General features: G+C 45.6%; 1 long non-coding RNA gene across 1 annotated transcript; it reads right to left on the reverse strand.

Moving 5' to 3' along the window:
* Positions 1-17,077: 17,077 nt before the first annotated feature.
* LOC136011215 (uncharacterized) lies at positions 17,078-19,534 on the reverse strand. Its single transcript, XR_010611291.1, has 3 exons — positions 19,453-19,534; positions 19,110-19,184; positions 17,078-17,138 (listed from the first exon to the last, which is right to left on the reverse strand). It is a non-coding gene; the product is annotated as an uncharacterized LOC136011215 (long non-coding RNA).
* Between the last annotated feature and the right edge of the window lie 7,219 nt (positions 19,535-26,753).

A 26,753-nucleotide genomic window follows, 5' to 3' on the forward strand; every position in this document is an offset into this window, starting at 1 on the left:
CACCTTTAAATGGGGACCACAGACTGGCTGGGACAGGACTCAGTTAAAAAAGTTCTTGGTGCTGCCTGGACCTGGTGGGACGTACCTTCTTGTTTTAAGGAAATAGCATGAAGAGGTGTCATCATGTGGCTAGAGCCAGCCACTAGTTCAGTGGCAAAGGCAAGTACCCTTCTGCCTTAGCCTCAAAACCAGCCTCCTCTTAACTCTTCAGGAACAGCAGCTCCGCAGGCAGGGACAGCCATAATGACACAAACAGCCTTTCCCCACCTCCTCCCTTCGCTTGGTAGATCAGCATTATTATCCTGTTGTAAAAAGGGGGAAACTGAGGCACAAAGCAAGGTGGCAACTTGCCCATGGCTGCTCAGGGAATCGCAGATATTCAGGAGGTTACATGAGCTGCCAGTCTGTATGCAGTGTCTGTTGCTTACAGCAGCTTCAGAAAGCCAAGCTCTGTGTCTGAGATGATAGTTTTTTGGGTACCTGCGTGAGGCCTGAAGAAAACCAGGGCCACCAGACCCTGATCTGCAGCACGGTAAGGACCCCAGGGATGGTCAGCAGGAGCAGGCTCACTCCCCATTGCCTTGGAGGCCCCTTGCCTCAGCCAGACTGAAGAGGGGGAAGTCTCTCCCCTGCTCCCCCAGCCGGGTCTGCTTCTTTCCACAGCACAGCTGACCCCATTTCAAGCTGCTGACACTTTTGCTCAGGGTGTTTCAGAGCTTCGTTATGTGTGAATGCCTTTTTGTGTAGCGCCATTGGCACCAGCACAGCCTGTTCCCAGCCTGTTCCAGCAGCTCCCCAATGACTGAGGTGACAGACTCAAAACAAGGCATGGGCACTGAGCAGTTCCTCAATGGAGTCAGGGAGAGATAGCAAGCGTCCTGGTGGATCTTACTCACTTTTCCAGCTGCCTCTCCCTGTACACCTCCCTGCACACAGCCTTCAGTTGCTGGTCTCCAAGTGCTCAGTGCAGAAGAGCTGCTTGGTTAAAAATACACATACAGACTTTTAAATCCCCGGCAGCAGGCTGGGTACCAAGAAACTGCACAGCACTGGGAGAAAGGCAGCAGAGACAGCTGGAAGGCTTCTGGGATTGATTTGTGAGGAACAGATTAAAACAGACTAAACATCTACATCCTGACTAAATGGTATCTAGGCCCAGGGCAGGGAGCTGGTTGCACGCATCAGGGAGATAAGTGCTGTGAGGGACAATCCAGCATACCTACAGTTACCACAAGTATCCTGTATTTAAGAAAGGGAGGCTAATCCCACAGGGCTGCTGCATAAACTGGCATGTAGGGGCAGTACCTAAATTGTTCATTGCCCTCTCCGTACCCAGTCTGTAGGTGATGCCAGGATCAGCACTGCCAGGATAGATGTGTGTCCACCTTGGTCAGGAGCCTGCCTCCAGCTGCAGCCAAAGATGCTCAGGAAAAAGCGCAGGAACAGAGTAAGTGGCATATTCCCACATGCTCCTCCAGCATCTGAGTTTGCAGCTCAGGTGCTTCTGTTTCAGAGAAAATTAATGACAAAGAGAACCCCAGGTGGGATATCAGAGCTGAGCAAAGTCTCCTGAGAGCTGAAAACCTACTAAAGCATGCAAGGTAAGTGGAGACCCTTTGAAAGAACATCACTCTGTTTACAAGCAGTATCATCTGCTCAAAGGAAAACAGCCATGACCCATGTAACAAGCCTTAGTAGGCATCTCAGTATCTACAAAATTGTCAATATAAGATACTTTTCCTAACAATATTTCACATTTGAAATTATATCAAATAAAGCTGTTAGATGTTTTTCCAGCCCCACATTATTTGGATAATTCCCTCTTGGTAAGCATGGCTGGGAATTATGGTACCCGAGCTGTTTTGCGTGGCATCTGCTTTCTGTAGGGTCTCATTCAGGGCAGTGTCTCTAGCAAGCAGAGTCTGCATTTTGACAGTGCTGTTCTGCTCCTGCACACCCACACATTCGCACTCCAGCTCTGCTGCACTTCTGTCAAGCCCTGGCTGTATCTGCAGCCACAGCACCGCTCCCAGACTTCTATTTACAAATCACACCTTCTGCACTGACAGAAGGGGAATTACTTTTTCCCGACAACAATAAACACCATTTATTGAACACTGAACACACTTATCAGTGTTGGCTAGCCCTGGCTGCTCAGGAAAAAAGACAAGGGGTTTTCACACACCCAGGTAGGAGGTCCAGTCCTGACTATGCTGTTGAGAAGCTAAAAAGCACCCTCAGAAACATCCACAATCAGCCGAGTTTGTTCTGGCCATCAAAGGCTAAATTTCCCTGATTTTGACGCTCAACATGAATGTCTTGGTTTTTCTATAGAGTGCAATATTTTCGTTTCTTTTACAATTTTACAAGTAGCCTCCTGTGTCAGTCAATGGCAAGCTATTAAAAACCAACCACTTCAAAATCAGGCCAAAATAATACAGGTCAAAGCCCAAAAAACCAGCCTATATCATTGCTACAATAAAAATCACACTCTGTTTGGAAAATACCCCATGCTTCTTCTTTTCCCCGACACTGTTAACAAATTCATGCAATTGTCCTGCTGGTAAGTATCTGGAAGGAAATGCAGTTAAACCAGCACATACCAAACCTGCTGTCATGGGATGTGAGTGATGGAACACAGAAGTATGCAAAAGCAGCCCACAGCTTAACTTTCTAAAGCAGCATATATTCAAATAAAAACCACTGCCTTCATTATCCTCAAACAACTGAGGGAGAAGAGCATTCAGACAGCATTGCAGAGGGTGCAAAGTTTAGCCTTGAATATCAGCAACAAAGACTATGCCATCCCCTCCCAACACAGGCAGCTCCTCCAACAGATACGCACCCCAGTAAGCAGTGAAGACACAGACTCTAGTGTGAAGAGACACATGAGGTCAGACACAAACCAAGTTCCTGCATAGAGAAAACAGGTCACCAGTACAAGTGGTGAAAAGCAACCCGATGGGCATCACCTCAGACAAAACACAGGAATGAGGAATTTGATTGATCCCAGATGGGTGCTGAATGACCTTCAAAATCAAACCGGAGCAGGGTAGAGGAACTGAGGCCCATGAGCAGTGCAGGATGGACATATGGATTTCTGCTGCCAATGTTGATGCCACACCTCATGCAGTTCATGTAATGTCCTTTTTACACCTGAGAAACCCCTTGTTGTCCTTTCCTTCCCCTATTTTCCCTTGTTTTCTTTTATTCTCCTCTCCCTATGGCTAACTACTTCCCAGTTTAATTGCTTTCAAGCTTTTTGCCACTTTAATTTCCCCAGCTGCACAACCAGGAGAGGAAAGGGAAAACCACAAAGAACTGTGTTAGTCATAGCCACATTGTTACTGTGCTGTCACTCTCCATGGGATGACTTTCCAGTGCTTTAGAAGCATTTCTGAATTAAAGCTAGAGATGGAAAAAACACAGTCCATAATGCCAAGGGAAAGAAATATGGTCTTTTTTCTCCAGGCTGATATTTCCTTGTTACTTCAATAACCACTGAAGTTGTCCACCCTGCACCTGCACCGCACTGAGCAGACCCATCCTGCAGTCAATCACAGTGAGTCACTCAACTCAAAAGCAAAAGGGTTATGCCCACATTAGAGGTCAGACATGAGTAAATACTGCTCTGAAGGGTTTTGCATTTGGGCACAGGTAGGTACTTGTCTTACCAGAAAGCTGATCTGATTCATTGCTTTCAGCTAAATAAACTCAAGGGCACAAGCAAGCCACTGACACACTTAAGTGCGGGAAATCTCCAGCACATTAACAGAGTGGCCAGCACACAAAAGCATGGTAACTCATTCAGGTGCTTAAATGTTGTCAGCTGAAAATTACTATATTGTTACACTTTATTATTTACACGTCTCGGGCGCTCTATCTGGGAAGACATCCCATTTAATCTGATCACTTCTCATGGGTGAAGCTCAATTCCCAGGTTCTGGACCAAGACAACAGCCTTCATGACAAGGGAATATAAATGTTGTATACCCTCCTCCATAAAACACAACACAGGGCACAAACACAAATACTTTTCCCCAACACATGAGTTACAGGCTACACTGTGGACTGACCCATGAAACAAGATGAGCAAATCATGGAATCAGATCATAGCCAGATCACAGAATCATAGAGTGCTCTGTGTGGAAGAGACCTTACAGATCATGTAGTTCCAATCCCTCTGCCATAGACAGGGACACCTTTCATCAGACCAGGCTGCTCAAAGCACCATTCAGTCTGGTCTTGAACACTGCCAGGGATGAGGCAGCCTCAGCTTCTCCGGGCAACTTATTCCAGTGTATCACCACCCTCATAGTGGAGAATTTCTTTCTGATATCTAAATCTACCCTCTGACAGTTTAAAGTCATTACCCCTTGTGCTATCACTACATGTCCTTCTAGAAGGTCCCTCTCCAGCTTTCTTGTAGGCCCCCTTTAGGTACTGGAAGCTGCTATAAGGTCACTCCAGAGCCTTCTCTTCTCCAGGCTGAATAATGCAGCTCCCTCAGCCTGTCTTCACAGCAGAAGTGCTCCAACCCTCTAATCACTTTCATGGCCTCTTCTGGTCTCACTCCAACAGGTCCACATCCTTCTTATGTTGGGGCCCCAGAGCTGGATTCAGTACTCCAGGTGGCGTCTCACAACAGCAGAGTAGAGGGACAGAATTACCTCCCTTGACCTGCTGGCCACTCTTGATGCAGCCCAGGATGCGGTTGGTTTTCTGTCCTGAAAGTGCATACTGCTGGCTCATGTTAAGGTTTTTGTTAACCAGCACCCGAAGTCCTTCTTCTCAAGGCTGCTCTCAGTCCATTCTCTGGACAGCCTGTATTTGTGCTTGGGATTGCCCTGACTCAGGTGCAGGATCTTGTTGAACTTCATGAGGTTCTCACAGGCCCACCTCTCAAGCATGTCAAGGTCCCTCTGGATGGCATTCCTTCCCTCCAGAGTGTTGACCACACCATACAGCTTGATGTCATGAGAAGCCTTGTTGAGAGCACACACAATCCCACTGTCCATGTTAACCAAGAAAGATGTTAAAAAGTTCCCAATACCAACTTCTGAGGAATGCCACTTGTCACCAATCTCCATTTGGATGTTGAGCTGTTGACCACAATTCTTTGAGAGTGACCATGCAACCAATTCCCTATCCACTGAGTGGTCCATCCATAAATCCATATCTCTCCAGTTTAGAGACAAGGACATCATGTGGGACAAGTCAAATGCTTTGCACAAGTCCAAGATCTCCTTAATCCAGAGGGCAGCTGGCAGAGCCCAATCAAGAGGTAGCTAAAGACACCAGAGATTACCTTGCACTGGAACTCCTTCCTTCCTTTCCCTCTGAGGCTGATCATTTCAGCTTCTTGGAGGGGCTAAGCACCAGTATGGTGTTAGCATCTTGCACCAGTCACCTCTGCTAAGGGATGGTGAGAAATCAGCCATATCACATCCACTCTGCACGGTGCATAGAGGATGCCAAACATGAGCAGCCTTTCAAGGGGACAGTAGGCATTATCTCTTGTCTGACAAAAAAGCACTGATCAGCAGGACGTGATGAATTAGTGTTTACAGTAAAACTCTCCAGGCAGAATGGCTAGCAATGTAGTGATATCAAACAGCTGGTAAGCACCAAAGATACTTCCAGCTAGTGGGCCCTTACAAAAGAAGTTCCTACAAAGATTTTATTCTGGCAATCAGGCCCTTGGAAAGCTCTCACAGGGATTTAATACAAAGCCACACAGTTTTGTAAGCAGAGGACTTAGAGCTCATTGCAGGACCAGGCCCAAATCCGCAGTGGGATTACATGTTCCAGCAGCTGTAAACCAGACACGCACCCTGCATTCAAAACACCACAGACATTAAAAGGAAAGTGGACTGCTATGATCTCAAGTGGGGGTTCATTGAAAAAACAAAGGAAGATTTCTGACTGTGTTTTCCCCAGACATAAACTGAAGTAGTCTCTGTCCAGGAAGAGCAGGAAAATGCTACCTTGTCTGGATTGCAGGAACGGATTTAGCAGCCTTGTCCCTGAAACCAAAGGGTATGTCTGAGATCATGCAGCCTCATCCAGACATGAGCTGGATGAGTGGTTGCACTCTCCTAGAACACCAGTTCAATCAGGCCCTTCCTGGGTGGCAATCTGGGTTAATTGCAGGGGTCAGTATCTGAGCTCAGGGCAGCAAACGCTGCACAGGGCAGCTTTCACTAACACTCTCCTGTGGCAGAGATCTATTTCCTTTACCTGAACAGAGAAGATAAGCTCCCACTAAGGCCAGCAGATTTCATAGTCCTTAATGCATATGATGGGCTGGATGAGAAGTAAGGAAAGCCAGCTGTGGGTGTTAGACTCCTGGATCTTTTTTGAGCAATGCCAGATACCAGCTGCTATGCCTCAAAGCTCTGTGACGTTGTACTTTCCCTGGTGGAGCAATGGGACTGGGTAAGCAGTGAGGTCCAGGTGCTGGAGGATTCTGCTGAGACTCAACAGTTATTTCTACACACGGACCCATCATATTCCTCTGCACCTCAAATCTCCCTTGTCAGCCACACCAAACTGCTTGGGGGTGGGAGCCACCTGCTAATAGAGTACCTAGAAAAATAGAGCCTCAGGTTCCACTTATGGCTCTGTGCACCATGCAAGAGACATGCCAACAGAGTACCCCTCCAGCACCAGGTTGTGTTCAGAAACTATGAAAAGCCAGTGGTACGCAGAAGAGAGCCAAGGAGGCATTGGTGTGGAGCAGGTATGAAGCTGTGGCCCAAGTCAATATAGCTTCAACATACACCCCCAAAACAGCTGGCTGAGCACCAACTTTCCTGATGCTGCTGGAAGCCTTAGGCCCTGTAGGGCTGATGTAGCTTGAGGGCAGTTAGCAGGGAAGAAAATTCTCTCTCATAGCTGCCAACCTGCCAGACTGACCTACACGCTCAGGAACACATTGCTCATCTGATGTGGTCAAGGCAACAGACCTTCTTCACTTACAAGGAAGATCTGAATGCAGCAGAGTGTCTGAATGCAAAGGCCACAGACACAAGGACCAAACCAGCTCCTTGTGACCTTGAACTGTGAAGGATGACACCAAGGAACTTGGAAGCGTGCACAAACAGCAGTTCAACCAACATTAGAGCAGCAGAAAAGCCAAAGATGACCAGATCTCACTGGTTTTCCCAAGCACCACCTGTGGCAGCCTGAACAAAGTCCCTTCCCAGGGCTATGTCCATGTGCTGGGCTGTGTGTTCAGGAAGTGGTGGTGACACTTGGCTGCACATGGCCAACAGCTATTCCAAACACTGTGTCTCACCAGGAGGCAAGGACCAGGATCTCACTATCCCTTGGGGCCACCAGGTGCCACTGGTCCCTTCCTGTTTGCATAGGCTAAGCACACAGGGTCCTCTCACCAGGCAGGGTGTGATGAAGAATCAAGCACTGTAGGTCTGCACTTGACAAAACAAGCTGGACTAACCCTAGCTACCCTACAAATGCAGCGCCTGCCAGCAGGTGAGGATGTTCCTCCAGGAATACACTAATTATCAAGAGATTTGTTTCACAACAAATCAGAGCCCTTAATCATCTCCTCAGCCACACTCTACCCAGCTCTCACCTCCCAGCAGCCCTGAAGGGAGATGATCCAAGCATCTGAAAGACCAGCCAGGAGGAGAAGCAGCCAGGCTGTGAATTACTGTCCAGCTTTGCTTCTCCCCATGAGTGCCTAGACACCCTCAAGAAATGAGGGATGGGCACACTTAACCTCCCCACAACTAGGCAGCAAAATTGTGATCTTTCCAAAGTGGATGAGTCACTTCCAACTAGGTTATTAAGTTATTACATTGTATTATTATATTAACATCATTGCCATTTTCAGGAGAAGATAAACCTAATTTTAATCTGCTCTTAATTGAAAGCTTATCAAGAAACTGGCTCCATCCCCACACAGTGAGACAGCTTTTTTCCTTCTCCTTCCCTTCCCCCTCTCCATGCACTGCACTCTTTACACTGATGAAAAGAAACATCTCTGTTCATTAGGGAGAAAGCAGGTTGGAGTCAATCAGGCCTGTTAACCTACAGCCTGGGATGTTATTGCAGATTAGACCTTTCCTAACAACAAAAAACTGTTGGGGGCTGTGGTTTGGCAGCCTGTTGCAGCAGTTTTGCTAGCTGTTCATTTTTATGCTGGGCTACTTCACAGTTTCCATTAGGGGAAGTGAGAATATTAAAAATATTTGAGCAGCTCTGGGAGAAAGTTCAGTATATAATGCAAGGGGACTGCGCAGATTTTAATTACAGATTCCCCAAAAAATCCATGGAAACTCTGATTAAACTCCTAATTACTTTTAAAGAAGTGAATAAGCAGTCAATAAGATGAACAGCAGTCTCTCTCCTTCTGTCTTCTTGTGAGCAAGCTCCATGCTGATAGCACGCTGCAGATGTATTATCACAGGCAAGTTAACAGCAGACCAAAGGGGAAACATTTCTCTAAAGACTCCTTCGAAAGAACTTCTTGCAACATCTTGAATACCAAGGCTGGCCCTAAAATCAATCAGGACACAGTGATTTACACCAGCGAAGGACATGCCTGTTGCCCTCAGCTGTGACTTTGTTCTGCAGGATTACATTGGCTTTTCTGGTGGAGCTCTTCTTTCCCACACAAGTGGTCCTGGCCTTCAGGAAGCTGTGGTGGGGTTTCATGACTTGCCCAGCACAGGGTGGTGATGCTCACAGAGACGTAGGCCTTATCCCAGGGGCTGGAGCCAGTCCTCTTGGCTGTGTTACTAACACCCTTCCCAAACGCGTCATGTAATCACGCTGGGCAACTCCACTTACCCACTCCCTATCAGATGGTGGAGCTGGGAGCATGTCTCCTCTGAGAGCCCTGGTCCAAGGTCATGACTCGGACACAACTAATACCTCCACAGCTGAAGATGCGGACACCTCTGTGCTAAGCAGAGCACCAGCCCCTAGCATAGAGAAATACTATTATTCCACAGGGAGTTCTTACCGGGTGGGCAGAAACTTCTCAGTCCCAGACCTGTGGGCCATGTTTCAACCCCTCCACCCAGGCTCAGCCATGCAATGTGTGTGCACCCGACTATGCACACTCATCCTGACAACCCAGCGACGCATTTCAATTTTCTCTAGAGAACTTGCTCCAACATGCTGGGTTTGCAAAGAAACTTCTTTCTTCTGAGCTTAGCTAACACCCACAGTAAACTACAACCTATGCTCGTCACACCTGGGAGCATTACCCCTCTCGTCCATGGCAGTCTCTGGCTCTCACTTAGCCAGAGCTTTGCTACAGCTGTGCCAGAGCAGGACAAGCTCACTGTCCCTTGGCAATAACCACAGTAAGAAAGAGATACCTCTCCTTAAAGTAATTCCAAGTCTGAAGAAGGAACCTGCCCTGAGCTGGTGTACAGCAGCAAGCAGTGACTGCTTCCAGGGCACAGCCATGCTTCTTCTTTCTGTCTTCCCTTCAAGCCATTCTTGTTTATTTTCTTGTCTCCAATGCCCATAACTTTAACCTTGCAAATAGCTTTCATTCCCCCATCTCAGGAAGGAGAGTGAGAGTGCTTGTAGGGGTCAGCTGTGCCTATGTTTGAAGGATCTCACTCTCCATCTGCAAATATCACCACGCTCTACCTCCTACATTACTTTTTTACATTTTTCCCCAAAGAGAAGTCTTACAGCTACGAAAAACCTCCTCCTCCTATATCACTGTCAGTGATTTTGTAGGTAAAACACAAGAGAACTATGAAGCAGCCCTCCAGCTGCTGAGGGGCAGTAACCACCCATCTCCCCCATCCCTGCCTGCAGTGCCAACACAGTTTATACTCCATGATGTGGCCAGAACTGTCCTCGCTTTATCTGACTGCCCAGGTCTCACAACTTCATCTTTCACAAACCTTTCACACTAGTCCCCAGGAGAGACCTTAACCAGAGGACACAGATGAGCTCTGGTAAAATTGTTGGCTCCAGATGGCTAAAGCCATCTTGTGCACTGGGTATAGCATCTGCCAGGGAAGGGCTCAGTGCTGGCTGCGAGCTATTAAGGTTTTTTGCCATAGAAATACTTTTAAGAGAAAACACAGCTAAAATAGTAAGGTTATAGGGCATGGACATTCAAATCCTTATTTATCTGTTGGGTTGGGGCTTTTTTTGTGGTAGAAGGCTGCAGAGAGGTCTTCAAGGGGAGACAAAAATCCCAAGCGGACACTTTTGGAAGGGAAGCAAGAAGGAAGGAAGGGAAGGAGATTTAGCAGTGCACTGGAGAGGTTGGTTAATTCCAAAGCCTTGAGCCAAGGGGGCAGGAGGGGAAAAGAGGCTTGGAAAGGGAAGGAAAAAAGGAGTTTCTTCTGCAACCAAAGCTGGGTAATAAGGCATATGTGGCTTCCAGTGCCAGTGTGAGAATTTACAGTATAATAAAGATATATATGGCCATTTGGAACAAGCTATTTCTAACATAAAACGACTCTGTATATTGATTGCCTGAGGAATTTGTACAGAACCTTATTTCCAGACATATAACTGAGCATATTATTTACTCACCATAAAAGCTGGATAAATGGCCAGGCTTCAGGAGGGTGTGAGGCAATGGTAGCTGTTCATTGACAGATGAATAGAAGGAGGTTTGAACATGACAGAGAATGCCAGGATACTGGGACCTATGCCAGCCAGCCAACAGCTTCCAATAGTCACAGCAATGGATAGATGAGGTGTATCTACTTGCTTGTCAAAAAGCAAGGCCCTCTTGAGAAGGTAGGAGCACTCCATATAGCAAAAACATGATTTCTCTGCTGGAGCAGCACTGAGAAATGAGGAGACTGAGGCCAGCAAGTCCAGAAAGCAGAAGGGTCTGAAGCAGAGCAGGATCTTACACAGCAGCATATCAGCAATCACTTGAAGCCCCCAACTACAAGCACCAATCTAGATCCCACTTCAGTCACTTAATGGTGAGGGAGACAAGAGCCACGGTTCAGCCTCTGCCTTGCTTCCCAGAAGCCCAGGGACAGCCTGGGCAGGTCCCCCTCAGCAGTACTGATACTGACTCATTTCCAGTTGGATGGAAGTGCCTGAACGGCATCCTACAGAGTTCAGAGAGCCAACATTTCAGATCCCCCTCTTCCCAAGAGACCCCTAGGAATACTGATGTCCAAAGGGAAAGGGCTTTGCAGGCTTCCTAGTCTCACAACTTCCATACATTTCAAAGCATTTCCCAGGGAATGTAATTGACATATAAGCTGGGAATTTTCTTCCAAAGCAAATAAGACTTCAAGGAAGAAAGAGTCTGAAGATGAGGAGAGGAATAAAGCAATATCCTCTGGCATCACAGCAGGCAAGCAAGCAGTAGGGCCATTCCAGAGATGGGGAATTCTGTACAGTTTAACAGCTCTACAGCAATTGTATTTAGACTATTGATAGTTTTGCCCCAACTGCTAAAACAGGTGAACAAGCAATACAGAGATCTTGAGCATTCACACTCCATCACAGTATTATATGTAGGCGATACTGAGTTCAGACTGAGATCCCCTTGGCAGGGACTACATCATTTCCATATTGTTAAGTGTCCAGACTGCCACAGCTGTTACACACAGAGACCCAAAGGACTGGCAAGACAGGTGATGAGGTCTTGACTCATGATTTCAGCTCATCAGCAAGTTGCTCTAATAATGAAAATACTCATGTGTGTTAGGCTGTGAAAGGGTTGTAAAACTGGGTTTATGTTCAGCATGAAACCACACAACTGCAGCAGCCCAGAGTATCTAAGAGGATGAATATTCTTGTACTCCTGCTGCCACCTAAAGGAAATTTCTCAAAAATATTCTGAAAGTGTTTATGTTTCGAGGCTAGTGCGGCTTTTAGCTGAAGAAGGATCCATTTGGGAAAATGAATATTCCAAGCAGGATATTTCTGTCTTCAGGAATTCACTCCAGCATCCTGGCAGATTTCCAGTACAACCATGTTTGCAAAAGGATGGGGCCAGTAGATTTCTGCTGTCAGCAGTGTAGGGACTCCAGTTGTGACCATCTTCATGGCCATAGTCTAAGGCTACAGATTAGAGAAGGTCTGCAGACAGGAGCAGTATCTTTCATTACATGAGCAAACCTAAACAGAAAACAAAAAATAGCTTTAGGGTCATAAAAATATCTTTTCCAAATCTTTTAAGGCTCAACACAAATGTCACCAGTTCTTGTTCAATGGCTCCATCTGAAATAGTTTTCCTCAAGGCACCTGATTACTATGTTTGAATTCCCCCCATTATTCAGGGGAGACACCGGGTGCTTTGGTGCTTTTGAAGTGATGGTGACCAGGTCAGGGCAGCTTTAGAAATCTGGTACCATGTCCCGTTTGGGCCAGGTGTTCCTGATACTGGCTACCTACACAGCTCACTTGGATTAATCCACTCCTTCTGGAACTGTTTGCCAGAACTGGGTGTACTCCAGTGGCGCCAGTGGCAGCTGGGCAAGTGGGAGATTTCTAGGAGGAAATGGTCCCATATTGTGCATTAAACAGCAATAACTTTGTTCAAGTTTCTATGCTGAAGAAATGCCCAATACCAGAAGTTCTGCACAGTCAGCACTAGTGAGCCCAGGGAAATATTAAATTGCCTTATAAACTGGAAGCCAAGTGGAAGTATTACTTAAATGCTCAAAAAATATAATTTGCTGCTGCAGATCAACGAATTGCCTTATTAAATAGAGGGAACATTACTACATGAGTTATGAAATTTGCTTTACAACTTTAACTATGGAGTTCACATTTTAATAACCTTGTGCTTAAGAGGTAAGAGAATGTAGCTTATTTGGTTTTCCACCATGTATGTGCATGAGGGCATTAATGGAAAAATGCACATATGTCATTCAGAGTGCTCAAGTATAGAAATTTCATTGACATGTATCAGAGAGTAGGAGCACTTCCCAAAACGGGACAGTACCTCCCACTTAGGACACCGGTGAAACCTCTCCAATCCAGGATGATTAAGTAGATGCTTCCAGATGTCCCCATATGAAACTGCATGTTTGTCAAGAACAGGCAGCAGAGCATAAGCTTCAGTAAAATCTGATGTATCATTCCATGACATGAATATCTAGTGAACATATTACCTTCCCTACGTATTTACTTTCCAGGATGAGTGAACACTGTGTTGTCCTTATTTTACAGCGAGTTAAGCTGAAATGCATATGCATTAAGCAATTTGCCCCAAAGGATCATATTGTGATGTGTCATTTGATGATAGCTGCTGTTTCCTGATGTTATTTAGGAAGCCATTTGACTCCCAGCCTGTGACTAATGCTTTGCCTGAGCAGTCTTGTCAGGAGATGTGATTTCTACATATGCTTTCCTTCTTCCCGTGTTTCACTGCACCTACCCAATTTGGTCTAATACTTTCCCCATTTATCCTCACTAAGGAATTTTAGCTTTTCTTGAAAGTGGAAACAGAAGCTATCTAGGGCACCAGGTATAGATGAATATGACCTTTTAATTAAGTGTTCTAAAAATGCTGAGGAATTGGGAATGGAAGACAATGTGGATGATTTTGAAAAAAAAAGAATGAAATAAAGAAAACAATCCTTTCAAAAAGGATCATCTCCTTGTGATACCTGTCTTGCTTCCCCTCCCAGACTGAGCCTCAGATCCAGCTAATACTCCTACAAATCCTCAAAACAGAGGCGGCACAGGAACACTGCTGTGTCCTGCTCCAAGGTGTTGTGGAGTATTAAGTCCACGGCCAGCAGTTCTCATGACTGAAGTGAGAACATACTTGAACATATGTCAGAACATATCAGAATATGGAAACCAACAGGGAAATCAGAGTAACATAGTTTTATCTTGCCATTTTATTCCCCAAATGCTCAAACTGGGCTTCTATTCCAGTACACAGGAGCATGTACTTTGAGCTACTTGCGGTGGGTGGCATCCACCTCTACCCCCAGCTGCTCTCAAGGTGCTGTCTACAGAACATAAGAATTCCCAGAATCTTCAAGCAGACAGGTAACTCCCACTCCCACTTCAGCTCTCCAGAAGTCACACCTGTAGTTTAACCTACTCTTTGAGGTGGTCCCTCTAGTCACTGCAGGGAGACCAGCTCTTCTAGGAGGCAATTCATCTGCCCACCTCCAACCCTTCCCTTAGGAGGCTAAGGAGAAGAGCCCTGCCCCAGCAGATTCAGGAGGCTGTGTGCCAAAAGCCTGCTGAAACACGGGCTTGAGGAACTACTCACAACATTCCCCACCTCTGTTTTTTGTCTCTTCCAGCAATACAAAGTAAATACAGACATTAATAACCAAGCATAGAAAATCACACAAATCCCTCTGGGACAGAAGTATGTGTTTCATATTCTAGACATCAAAAATGTGTCCCTGACACCTTGGGGTAGCATTTACCTCCCAACCAACTGAAATTAATTTTGCTTGTAACATCTCACGAAACAGTGCCTCTAACACTTTATTCCACACACTGTGTTCTTACCTACATCTATTAGTTTTTGTAATGGTAGCCAGGAAAGAATGCAAGCAGGATTGCTTGGAACACTTTGGTTCTGAAATAAGCCAAGAGTCCTCAGTGTCATTCTCCTCTCCAAAGCAAAAGTCCTCATTGCCTCTTGCTGTTTTGCCAGAATCACAATAACGTCACCACGATGCCTTTGTGTCTCGCTTGACCTCAGTATCCTCCACTTTAATGCAAGCTTTGGTGTTTCAAAATTTCAGCAACAAAGCAGAGCACTACCAGGCACAAGATGTGCTATGCACATGGCAACACTTGTACAGACTTAAAAGCACATACGCAGCTTCTGCACACCAAGAAGATGGAGTCACACAGCTTTTTTGTCATTATAAAAAAGAAGTATTTGCTCCTCCAGATCTTTGCTTCTCTGAATAAACTCACAGTATTTCAGCTTTCTGGCCTCTCTTGGGTCTTGAATGGAAAGTGATCCTGCTGGATCACCTACTGTCATTATTGCCACAGACAAAAAGGCAAGACAGGAACTCAGGTGACAGGTCAGGGACATGGAGAGCACTTCGTTTTATCTTAACAATGTGAAGGAGAAATGATCTTTATTTTCATTCTGTTAACATGTTGTCTATAGGGATGTTCCCCTCCTGTTAGCAGTCCTGTGTCCATCTGAAGAATTTCTGCATTCTATGTGGAGATCATAGAATAGATCATAGAATAGTTAGGGTTGGAAAGAACCTTAAGATCATCAAGTTCCAACCCCCCTGCCATGGGCAGGGACACCTCACACTAAACCATCCCACACAAGGCTATGTCCAGCCTGACCTTGAACACTGCCAGGGACGGAGCATTCACAACTTCCTTGGGCAACCCATTCCAGTGCCTCACCACCCTTACAGTAAAGAACTTCTTCTTTATATCCAATCTAAACTTCCCCTGTTTAAGTTTTAACCCATTATCCCTTGTCCTATCACTACAGTCCCTAACGAAGAGTCCCTCCCCAGCATCCTTATAGGCCCCCTTCAGATACTGGAAGGCTGCCATGAGGTCTCCATGCAGCCTTCTCCAGGCTCAACAGCCCCAACTTTCTCAGCCTATCTTCATACGGGAGGTGCTCCAGTCCCCTCATCATCCTCATGGTTCTTCTCTGGACTTGCTCCAAAAGTTCCATGTCCTTTTTATGTTGAGGACACCAGAACTGCACACAATACTCCAGGTGAGGTCTCACGAGAGCAGAGTAGAGGGGCAGGATCACCTCCCTCAACCTGCTGGTCACGCTCCTTTTGATGCAGCCCAGGATACGGTTGGCTTTCTGGGCTGCAAGCACACACTGAAACCGGCTCATGTTCATTTTCTCATCAACCGACACCCCCAAGTCCTTCTCTGCAGGGCTGCTCTGAATCTCTTCTATGCCCAACCTGTAGCTGTGCCTGGGATTGCTCCAACCCAGGTGTAGGACCTTGCACTTGCCACGGTTAAACTTCATACGGTTGGTATCAGCCCACCTCACAAGCGTGTCAAGGTCCCTCTGGATGGCATCCCTTCCCTCCAGCGTATCAACCGAACCACACAGCTTGGTGTCATCGGCAAACTTGCTGAGGGCGCACTCAATCCCACTGTCCATGTCAGTGATGAAGATGTTAAACAAGACCAGTCCCAACACCAATCTCTGAGGGACACCACTCGTTACCGGTCTCCAGCCGAACACTGAGCCATTGACCACAACTCTTTGTGTGCGGCCATCCAGCCAGTTCTCTATCCACCGAGTGGTCCACCTATCAAATTGATGTCTCTCCAGTTTAGAGACAAGGATGTTGTGTGGGACAGGGTCGAACACTTTGCATAAGTCCAGGTACACGACGTCAACTGCTCTACCCCTGTCCATCAGTTCCACAGCCCCATCATAGAAGCCAGTGTATTGATCACAGGAAAAGTTCTCTGTCTGGGATTAGTTGAAAGTTCACCTGTGGTATTTATTCTCTTGTTACCCACTGTTTGTGTCCCCATGCCACATCACATGGAGTGGGACCCACACCTGTGTGCTGGTGAGGCAGGGCTGTCGTTCATAGGGAAGACTGCATCAGTTCAGCTATGGGTACAGGCTGAAGACTAGAGTATGGGATGAAACCTTGCTTGGATTTATTCCTCATACTGGAGCAAAGAAATTGCACACATATGTTACCTTGCTTCTCATCTAACACTAATCTTGCACATATTATCAATGACATCAAATATAAAAAAGATCCATGAAGCAGAACAGACTATCATCAGGATTTATGTTTGCTTTGAGAGAGCCTGGCCTACAGAACACCCTAGTATCCTCCACTATCCATTTCCATCAGTCATTAATTTCCCTAGTTTTTCCTAGCTTTAGTGCAGTGCAGAAGATCAACGGACAGCACGCTGATTAATGTAATCAGAAACTGACCTTTATTCACTTCAGAGCACTGCCTTTTATAGCTTCCAAGCTTGGTCCCGCGCTTAAACTTTATAATGATTGGTTTCTACACATAATGCAAAGGCAGCTGATTGGTTCCTTCTTCAGCATCTGGGATCAACACTAGCTGATTGGTTCCTTCTTCAGCATCTGGGATCAACACTAGCTGATTGGTCCCTTCTTCAGCATCCGGGAGCTGTTTCCCTCCTGCAGAACTTCAGCATACGTGGCCACAACTTTGCCCTGAAGTAACCTGTGAACCAGGCCATTAATCCTTACTACAAACTCTAACCAATGGCAAAAGTCCTGGACCGCTCACATGCCCATTGTTTGTTAAAGAGCCCTCAACAGTGCAGTACTGGGATATCCACAATACTGGAATATCCTCAGATTTTTTGCTAACTTACACATTTAAGTCTTGAAAAAGTGCCCATGTAGAGACCGGTGTTTGCCTTAGAGCACACACCCCTCTGCTTTCACAGAGCTGGCAGTGGACCCTCTGCAGATATAAGCCTAAAAAGAGAGATAACAGCCCTACTAGTACTAAAATGAGGCATCTTTCTTATCTGCAAGTGGGAGACACCTGCATACCCAGGTCCACTGTGACAAATGACAAACAGGCCTAATAAGAGACATTAGTACCTGAAATAACAACAGAAAAGGAAAGGAACAGCACTAAGAGGCGCCTTTGGAGCATCAGGGGCAAGGACAGTCTGTGGAGCAGAGAAACACTAATCTACCCCTAGATACTCCCTCACACACACAGGTCCATGGGTGACTATAAAATTACTGTTTCACCTGCTGTGCTCTCAGTGCTAATTACAGGAGTCTAGACTAGGAGCAAAACCCAAGCCATCAGGAGCCAATGTGTTTGGGCCAGAAGGTAAAGGAGTACAAGCAATAAAGAGAATTGTATTAAAGATATGAACTACCTAGCAAAGGGACTAGAAGACCGATAAAAACCAAAGCAAAGTGAGTTAGGAGGATTATTAAGGAACCAGAAAAAGATATTGAGGATCACACTTACAGAGAGGTTCCCAGGAAGCATAATGCACTGTGGACAAGTCTGTACCAGACAGAAAGTAAACAAGACGATTACACCAGTAAAAATTATAGAGGTGAACTGGAGTCGGCAGGTGATGAAACGGGAGAATTTATGAAGTGATTTTTTTTCCTTTTGCCTCTTTGCAGGGAAAGGAGGATCAAATGCCATGACAGGGACTGCATTTCTGGGAAGGAGAGAGATAGCTAACATGCAGAGAGCAACAAGAGTGGTTCTGGAAAATATGGGGCATTCACCATCACCAGACACATGAAACACCTGGTTAAAAGAGAAAACACACCTAACAGCTGTGTGGGAAATGGAGGTAACAGCCAGAGAGCAATCAGACCTAAGGAAGCTATTTTAAAACATACAGCAATGCCAGCAAAGGAACAACAGAACCTGCATTTTCATTAGTATTGGAATATTGCTACTGTATTAGTATTGGAATATTGCTACTGTATTAGCACATGGCTGAGGTACCCAAGCAGGATCAGGGGGTAAGGCAGGCAAGCAGATGCCCTGACAGCCGCAGGACTGAGACTGGTGCAGAAGCCCCATTTCATCAGGCACTGCAGAGCTCCTAGGTACACCTGATCAATGCACACACACAGGAAGAAAGGCAGATCCAGCACACAGAGGAATTTGGCAATCTGCTTATAACATTACTTTGAGGTATCCCTGGATGATTAGGAAAAGTCTTCTCCCACTGTTTCATACTAATATCTGATCAGGAAAAAATGATATGGTTTAGGTATGTGTGGCAGCCTTATAGCAAGACAGAAAGAAGGCTCATGCCTTACCCTCTGGTCAGAACTCTGTGGATCTGCTATTAGCTCTGCCCATGAGTCAGAGAAGACACTGGGGATTCATTGCACTTGGTGCTTTCCACTCACAGCAAGGAACAAGACTGTGAAAGTGTGAGAGGAAAAAATGAGATAATACAAAGTATTATAGAGGCTTGATCTCTTCCTTCACATAAGAAGTCCATGGCACAACTGACAATTCTTTCTTGTCATCAGTAACAACTCCAGTCAAGCCAGTGCAATTACTAGAATTAAAAGGGAATTTGATCCATTTAACTAGTTCTATTGACTTCCACATTAGCCCTCAAAAATCCATATACCAGGCTGAAAGCAGATTTACACGGAAAACAAAGTTCAGAAAACAGCTGTATTTTACCTCTTCCTTAAACTCAAGATGCTGGATGGTAAGCAACAGGCACTGGGGCATTATGATACCAAACCACCAGACTATCTGCAAAGGAAAAGAACAATCCCTCACCACCCCTGCTCTTATAAATGGTTCTGCATGGGATTGGTCCTACTGAACCACACTGCCCTCTTCAAAGTGTCCAGAAAAAAAGAAGTGCAAATATTCTAAGCCCTGATCCCCACCCCACTTTGTACCTTATCTCACATAATGGCTGCATTCCCACTGACACACACACACAACATTTTTCCTCAGAAACAAGGCAGAATTGTTTTCCAGGTCAATTCTAAAATGTCAGCAGTCCCACGCTTACCAAAAGCAGTGGATGCACTTCCACATCTATACTATCAGTTAGGGAACAAATGCCCAATGCTGTCATGCCTATTTGGTAGCTGGTTTGCGTCTCATGACCCAGTTAGCCCCTAATTAGTACTTAACTAGTCACTAGTGGCAGTAACTAATTAGGTGAATTGCCACACAGGAGACCTAATTTCCCTCCTCCTTCTTCTGTTGTGTCTATACAGTAAATTCTTCATGGTAAGGACTATGTGGAGTATGTCCACCTACTTTCAGGTATTGTACCTATTTCCATGGCAATTCTACTCAGGCTTAGTCCTCCAGGACAAATGAATGTTTTAAATTGCATCTCCCTGTAAGTATTAGCTCAAGGGACTGTATATGGCAAATTTACAACTCTTTCCATTTTTCTACAGGGAGATGAGGAACATGAATGCTTGTAAATAACAGGTTTGAGGATATAAATCATCCCTATGCTTCCATATGTCTGTTCCAGAGACTCGGAAGCTAAAAATGCACAGCTCATTACCACATAGTTGTTACTCGGCCAAGTTTCAAACTGTTAATATGTATCTTCATGTACTGGTGACAGTTGAGGTCGATCAGTTCAGGCCTGTGCTATGCATGGCAGAAGTGGTGTTGCTGGCTGGTAGTGAGCCTTTGCAGGTCTTGCATGTGCTCAGGACAGCCTCCTCTGCTAAGCTGCTCCCCTCAGCTCAAGAGTTCTGCACAAGAGGTCAAGAAACACTCAGTTTAAACCAAATCCAGTAGGGGACTCAGCATGAAGTTGTTATCCTGCATTTTCTTCTGAGCCCTCCAGAGGTACCCAAGGGGTAACACGAAGCCCCTGCACAGAGATTACTGGCACCACTGGTCTGAGAGGTCCAATCCACGTTGAGTTGTACCACAGGTTTCCACCCGATCACAGACATGCCCTTCTCCACTCCCCATGGCGGCTGTGCAGTTTTTACCTTCCCAAATGCACTGAGGCTTAGTTTATTGATGTGTGTCGGGAAGAGGTCAGAGCAGCCATCACTAGAAGTGCAAAGCAGTGTCTAGCAGGTGTGAGTGACCAGCTGAGTGATGAGTGCTACAGGAATGCTCACAAGTAAATAATAAATCTGTCTCATCTGTGATGCAAGTTTCACGGCAACTAATTCCTTCCCCTCCGCATAGAGGCTACTGAAGTATGGTAGCTGGCTATGCGCTCAGCGACAGTGTGTCCCTGAACACAGGATAGCAAAGTGGGGTCCCACCGCACTATCTTGACTTTGAAAAATATTATAGTAGCTTTAAAGCTCTCAGACATTAAGAGACCATTACTCACTGTCTCCTTGGAGCTGATGGAGTCCTTGCCCTACGTGTTCTCCATTTAACAAATGTCAGTGTTTTACAACACACTTTGCTGAGGAACAGAGGAATCTTTCAATTCAAACAGCTACAATAGATTTAAACAGCCAGGAACGTCTCATACTTGCTTGGGAGCAACCTGGTTCTGCAGGCTAAGGTCAGGGCAACAATCCCTGAGAGAAACTGCTGAACAGAAGGACTTTCTGCTGCAAGCCCTGCCTGTCCCTTGAACCTGTAACATGTGGCTGCACAGCAGACCCAGCAGCAAGGCTGAGATGTGTCCAACATCACGCAGTATGTCTGTAGCAGGATTAGGGCTCACATGCTCCAGCTATTGCCCACATGAGCAGCATCATACATGATGAGCTCTGGATATCGCAGTCAGGCCTCCATGGTGTCCAAGGTGGGAGGAGAAGCCAGCATGGAGCTGAGAGGGAATTTCCTGTGTGGGCAGCATCAGCTAAACCATGCTGTTGTTTCAACTTCCATGCAGTAGGAGACTGAGCTGACATCAAATCATCATTTCAAACAAATATGAACATTTCCCCTATGGTGACCCAGGAGATAATCTGAAGTATACAAATCTAGTCAACAGTAATCATGAACCTACATCCCAGTAATGTTGTAAAGGACAATTAATAATTGTACTCCTCATAATACAGAGAAAATGCTATATCATAGCTAGGTATTTTTTTTTTCCTGATCTGAACTCAATAAGGATAAAATGGAACAGCAAATCTACAGTATCATAAAAACTTCCATTCCCAGTGCACAATGGATTTAATATCATTGTCTAGAGATAGTATGTGTTCCTATTCTTCTGAAATCATCCATTCCTTGTCTATGGTTAATTACTTTATATGAGAGATGCTTGAAAATTATTTCCCCCGTGTGGAAAACTTGGATTAAAATGAGAACATTCTGGTTTGGAATCAAAATTCTTGGTAGAAAACTGATGGGTATTTTTTCTTTTTCCTCAACTATATAAAACGCTACATTAAAAGTTTGGAGTTTGCTTTTCTATGGAAAAGTATCAGCTCCCAGGTTTTTTTCAAGGAAAGTAGATGCCCTCCATGAGTTGCTTTTTGCCATGTCAAAACTAAAATTTTCTTGGCATGAGGTCTAAGCATGCTCTGCACCAGTCTCACAACTACCACAGCTGGCAGCTATCCAAAAGGATTCAGTATCACTGGCAGACACCAGTTTTTAATGCTCTGACACCGTGCCTTGCAGCAGCCCCCGTGGGGTGTGCTCATCGGAACAAGCTCTGTGGAAGAGAGATGAATTTGCAGAATCAGAACCAGGAAGGAGGCTACACAATATTTTTGGACACATCTCCCTGTTCCTTCAGGATTGTGCCAGGGGCAGTTTGGCAGTTCTCAGCACTAGTTTCTGGAACCACAGCTGGAACAGACTTTTTTACCTTTTACCCTAGGACCAAACAACCTTCCCCTGGGCCTTGTCAGAGGCATCCATTTGTGAAATGGCTGTGCAAAAGGGGCACAAAAAGCAGGAAGAACGTGGATGCTGTTCCAGACCTAAGGCAATAACAGAGGTGCTGCTCAGCAGTGATGTACTCTGTGTCCCTCAGTCCCTCCGATATCCCAGTTAATATGATTCCATTAACTTCAAAAGGTGTGCTAAGTAGTAATGCTCTGGGCCATTAATTCCAACAACGTTAGCATGCTCTTGCTATGACATTTTCCTTAATTAGTACTATAACCCACCACTTGACTGCAAGCTTCGCAGGTCATTATTCATACAAAGTCCCCCATAAACAGAACTTTGGGTGCTCTCTGCTGGAAAATGCAAAAATTGATACATGCTAAAAAAAAAAAAAAAGGCTGGGGGCACAGGACTTAAAACATTGTAAGAGAAAAGAAATGGGTTTAAAAAGATATTGCCAGAGTTACGGTAACTCTTTGAGCTTCAGTTACCCTCTAGGGCTCTGTTAGGCTTCAAAACTAACGGTTTAAGATGTTCTTGAGAGATCCACTGACAAGCAATAGGCTGTAGAAAGTGTCTCTGGGTAGCATTAGTCTGTTGCAAACTCTAGGCATCTTGTAAAATCTTTACACCATTAAATTGAGCTGAAAAGAATCTGGTCCCTTGAAAATGAGAAGCAAGGTCCTCATCTACCATGAATACAGCCCATGAACTACTCAGACTGTGCTACCAGAAATCAGTATGACGTGTGGCTTTGTTTCAGCCTCAGTGGTAACAAGTGGGTTCTTGGGGAGACATCCCTTAGGGGGTATTTGCAATTTAGAATGCGGCAAGTACATATACCCTGGGAGGACTTACGCCTGGAAAGAGGAAAAACAGAAAGAGTTCCAACTTTCCCATAACTTCTTAGTTTCTGCTGTAATTCATGATAAAGTCTTACAGAAGAGAAATAGGGATAAATGGGACCCAAGAAGACCCCTGAAACAAGAAACAGGTGAGAACCACTGATATGCAGTGAAACAAGAAGCCCAGGTCTGTCTAGCTGCTGTTCAGACAATGTACAAGGTCTTCCCACTCTTCACCTGCAGCAGCAGCAGCCAGAACTCTCATCTTACTACAAAACCACAAACTTTCACAGGCCTAAGTATCAGGATACCTAACTTAACATTAGGATTCCTTACTTGAGGAGTACTAAGTATGAAAACAGTCAGCAAAGCAAATGCCAAGCTAGGCAGTGTTTTCTGAATGAGCCAATTGCAAGTAACTTAGAATAGAAAGAGCTGATGATGCCCTGCAACATCCAAGCTCTTGAGATAGGTACATTTTTGCCAGAAGTCTTCCAAGGTCAAGTCCCACTTGCCAAAAGGCCAGATATCTAGCAAGGCATGCTGGAAAGGTATCAGCGCAAGAGGGCAATGATGCCAGTGGGTATGGGCCAGTCATTCAGAAATACGTGCGCTGATGAAAGGACAGTGGATATTGAGTAAAGACTGTGTCTTTACAAGAAATGTGACAAAAGATGGATGTCATCTCCTTCAAAGACGGTCAGTTTGGGATTGGCTCTAGAAAGCGACAGAGGTTCAGATGCAGAATGTGTCTCCACTTAGACATGACAAACAGATGTTCCTGGTAACCCCTCTTGTAGCTAAAAGAGATAACATGGATGGCTCAGAGATGCCAAAATGTTGTTTCCAGACCACTCATTCCTTGCTTCTCCAGCTAAGACTGCCAAGAAGAGAGGCACTGACTGCCAGTGAGAGGTTCTGAAGGCAACACTACTCCAGAAAGAATTCAGATGAGACCAAACCACTCATTTTCCCCAGGACTTCATTTTCACAAGCAGGGAAGGAAATGTAATACAACCCTGCAGGCCTCTGACACTGAAGTCTGAGGATCTCAGCCTGATCTCTATTATACTCATGCTAATCAACGCGTGCTTGTGCCACAGAGTCAGTGACATTACAGTACATAGCCACTACAGTGACATTACAGTACATAGCCACTACAGTATTAATAAGGCCCGAGATATCACCTTCCATGGCATGCATTCTGAAAGGAGATGGAGGATGCCTGATTATAATTTATTGCCCTTTCCCTTATATATATGACTTGGCCAATTGCTAAGAGAAAGGAAGGAAAAGTCCTGAGGTCAAAGGGGAGTTCTATTTTGGTGCAGTAGCTGGAGCAGGTCTTCCCCATACTAGAACAGTAAAATTCACTGGATGAAGAGGTAACCGAGATGAGAAAGGACATCAGTTTCCATCTCCCACCTCCCTGCCACAGGACTCAGATTTCACACATTACCACTGCAGTCTCCTGCTTTCCCTTCAGCTTCCTTTATGACCTTTGAATGACATGAAGGGAACCTACCAATGCCTGGAGTCTGCAATCCTGCCCTTACCCACCTACAGCACACAACCCCAACGTGTGAGCTTACCACCTGTGGGGCATTTGGACTGGGGCAGCATCCACCCCACCCAACTGACACCCTCCCCAGCATCCTTCCCCTTTCCCACCAAGACTCTGAGAGTCTCAGTGATTCTGGTCACTCTCCAGCTTTCTGCTAGAAAAATACCTGTTCGAACCAAGCCAAGTGTGATGCTTGATGGAGCATGATGGGTTTTGCAACCACCAAGAGATCAGTCATAAACATCCACTCCTATTAATGCAGTCACAAGCAGTTGCTCTCAGTAGATCTGAAAAGCAATACAAGACAGCAGCCACCAGCAGGTTAAATGAAAAATAAGCAAAACACATGGGCATAATCCAAATTATTGCTCCAGTCACAGTGTGTTCAGTGCTTGAAATAGCTCAGACTGTGGTTCAAGCCGCAGGATTTCCAAACAGCTCCCTGACCCCTCACACTTCGGGAAGGCTGAGACGGGCTTTTGTGGCTTGACTCTCACTGCCAAGGACTTTCTTCTCAGGGCTGGTACAAATCTGTGAACTGTGCAGCCTGCAGGATCTAAAATCCGCTACAAACCCCCACAGCTCTCCTCCCAAGTGTGAGGCCCATTTCCAGCAAGGAGGCCATTTAGTGCCCCTCATAATTAAAGTGAAAAGGATGTGCTGGGTTTTAGAAGTTCCTCTTCCACTGTCTTCTGCTGGGGAGAGGAGAAAAGTGGAAGCATGTGAGGAGCCACTGGCTCTCTTCATTTAATGTAGGACTGAAAGACAGACAGGGACCCCAACAGCACCAAGGGGGTCAGACCTCTAATAGCTGATTAAAAGAACCAGCTCCTGGTCAAAAAACCACTCATAAGCACCAGGAAATTCAGCCTGGATTCAGATGAGGGTGGCAATGGACCAACCAACTCTGGAAACACCCTATCTGCTGGGAAGAGTATCACATAGCAGAAGTGACACTTGTTTCAGACACATACAGCTGGCTCTGGAAGATGTCAGCTCTCATATAAATTAGTCACTATAAAATGGAGAACCCAACACTGAAAAAAAAAGGGGGAGGAAATATGAGAGGCTTTTCTTGGTTCATGACTGGAACAGCTACTGTCATTTAAATTTTATTAGGAAAGATGAAAAGGAGCCTTGGAGTGAAGCTGCTGTGATGAACTGGTCCCAGGGTCTCTATAACTGTGATTGGCACCATACTGATGTGTCAGGCTGACAAAGTTATGATAGTTATTACACTGGCCCTAAAACAGACCCTTCAGCCTGAGGCAAAATAGTAAAAAATGGGAAAGAAATGTCCAGAAAGCATGAAATCTCAATTCAGTTGTGTGCAGAGATAGACATTTACCTTAGCTTTTTATTTTTCTGGAGGTGATGTGGAGTAGACAGTCAATACTGCCAAATCCATACATGGATAACTCTTCTCATATATGTCTTTGTAGCCTGGCCTGCAAGCGAGGCTTAGTGCATGGCCAGTCCGTGCCTGTCCTCCCCTATGGAAGTGAGGCTCCCGGGACACAGGAGGGAGATGCTGAGAAGCCTCCCGTCAGTTCAAGACAGCACCTGCCTTGCTCATACTGGCTGTTTCTGTCCCCCTCAGAACAGGCTCAATGAGTCAGGCTTAGCACTCGCTAAGCAGGGCCTCTGGTTTTATACCCATCTTCACCCTCAGACATAGGCAAGGAAGCAACAAAAGGTCCCTGGGCTTGTGCCATCACTCTGAACCTCTCTGGAGAGAGCTGCCACCTGGAAGTCACAAATGCCATCTCTGCATCACCAGCCCTCACAATGCAACTGTAAAAATCTCAGTTTCTGCAGGCTGCTCCCTTTGAAATCTCTGCCTGCCCTCAAGATACCTTTTGAAGCATGCAACCTATTCACTGACTGCATTACACCACACACCAAGCGTTATCTCTAGCCCCAAGAGACACTGCCTGCATAAGCACAGCTAACAAACAGAAGCATAATGAGCCCTTCTTACCACCCCAAAGTTGAAGGTGAGATCCCTTTTTAATAATAGGGTATTTGGAAGGATTTATAGGCTCTGGTTGTCTCAATATACGAATGACAGTATCAATCAGAGCCAGACAGCAGAGGAGGAATGCAATATAC

Source organism: Lathamus discolor, chromosome 3 (assembly GCF_037157495.1).
Source record: "Lathamus discolor isolate bLatDis1 chromosome 3, bLatDis1.hap1, whole genome shotgun sequence".
Taxonomy (NCBI): Eukaryota; Metazoa; Chordata; class Aves; order Psittaciformes; family Psittacidae; genus Lathamus; species Lathamus discolor.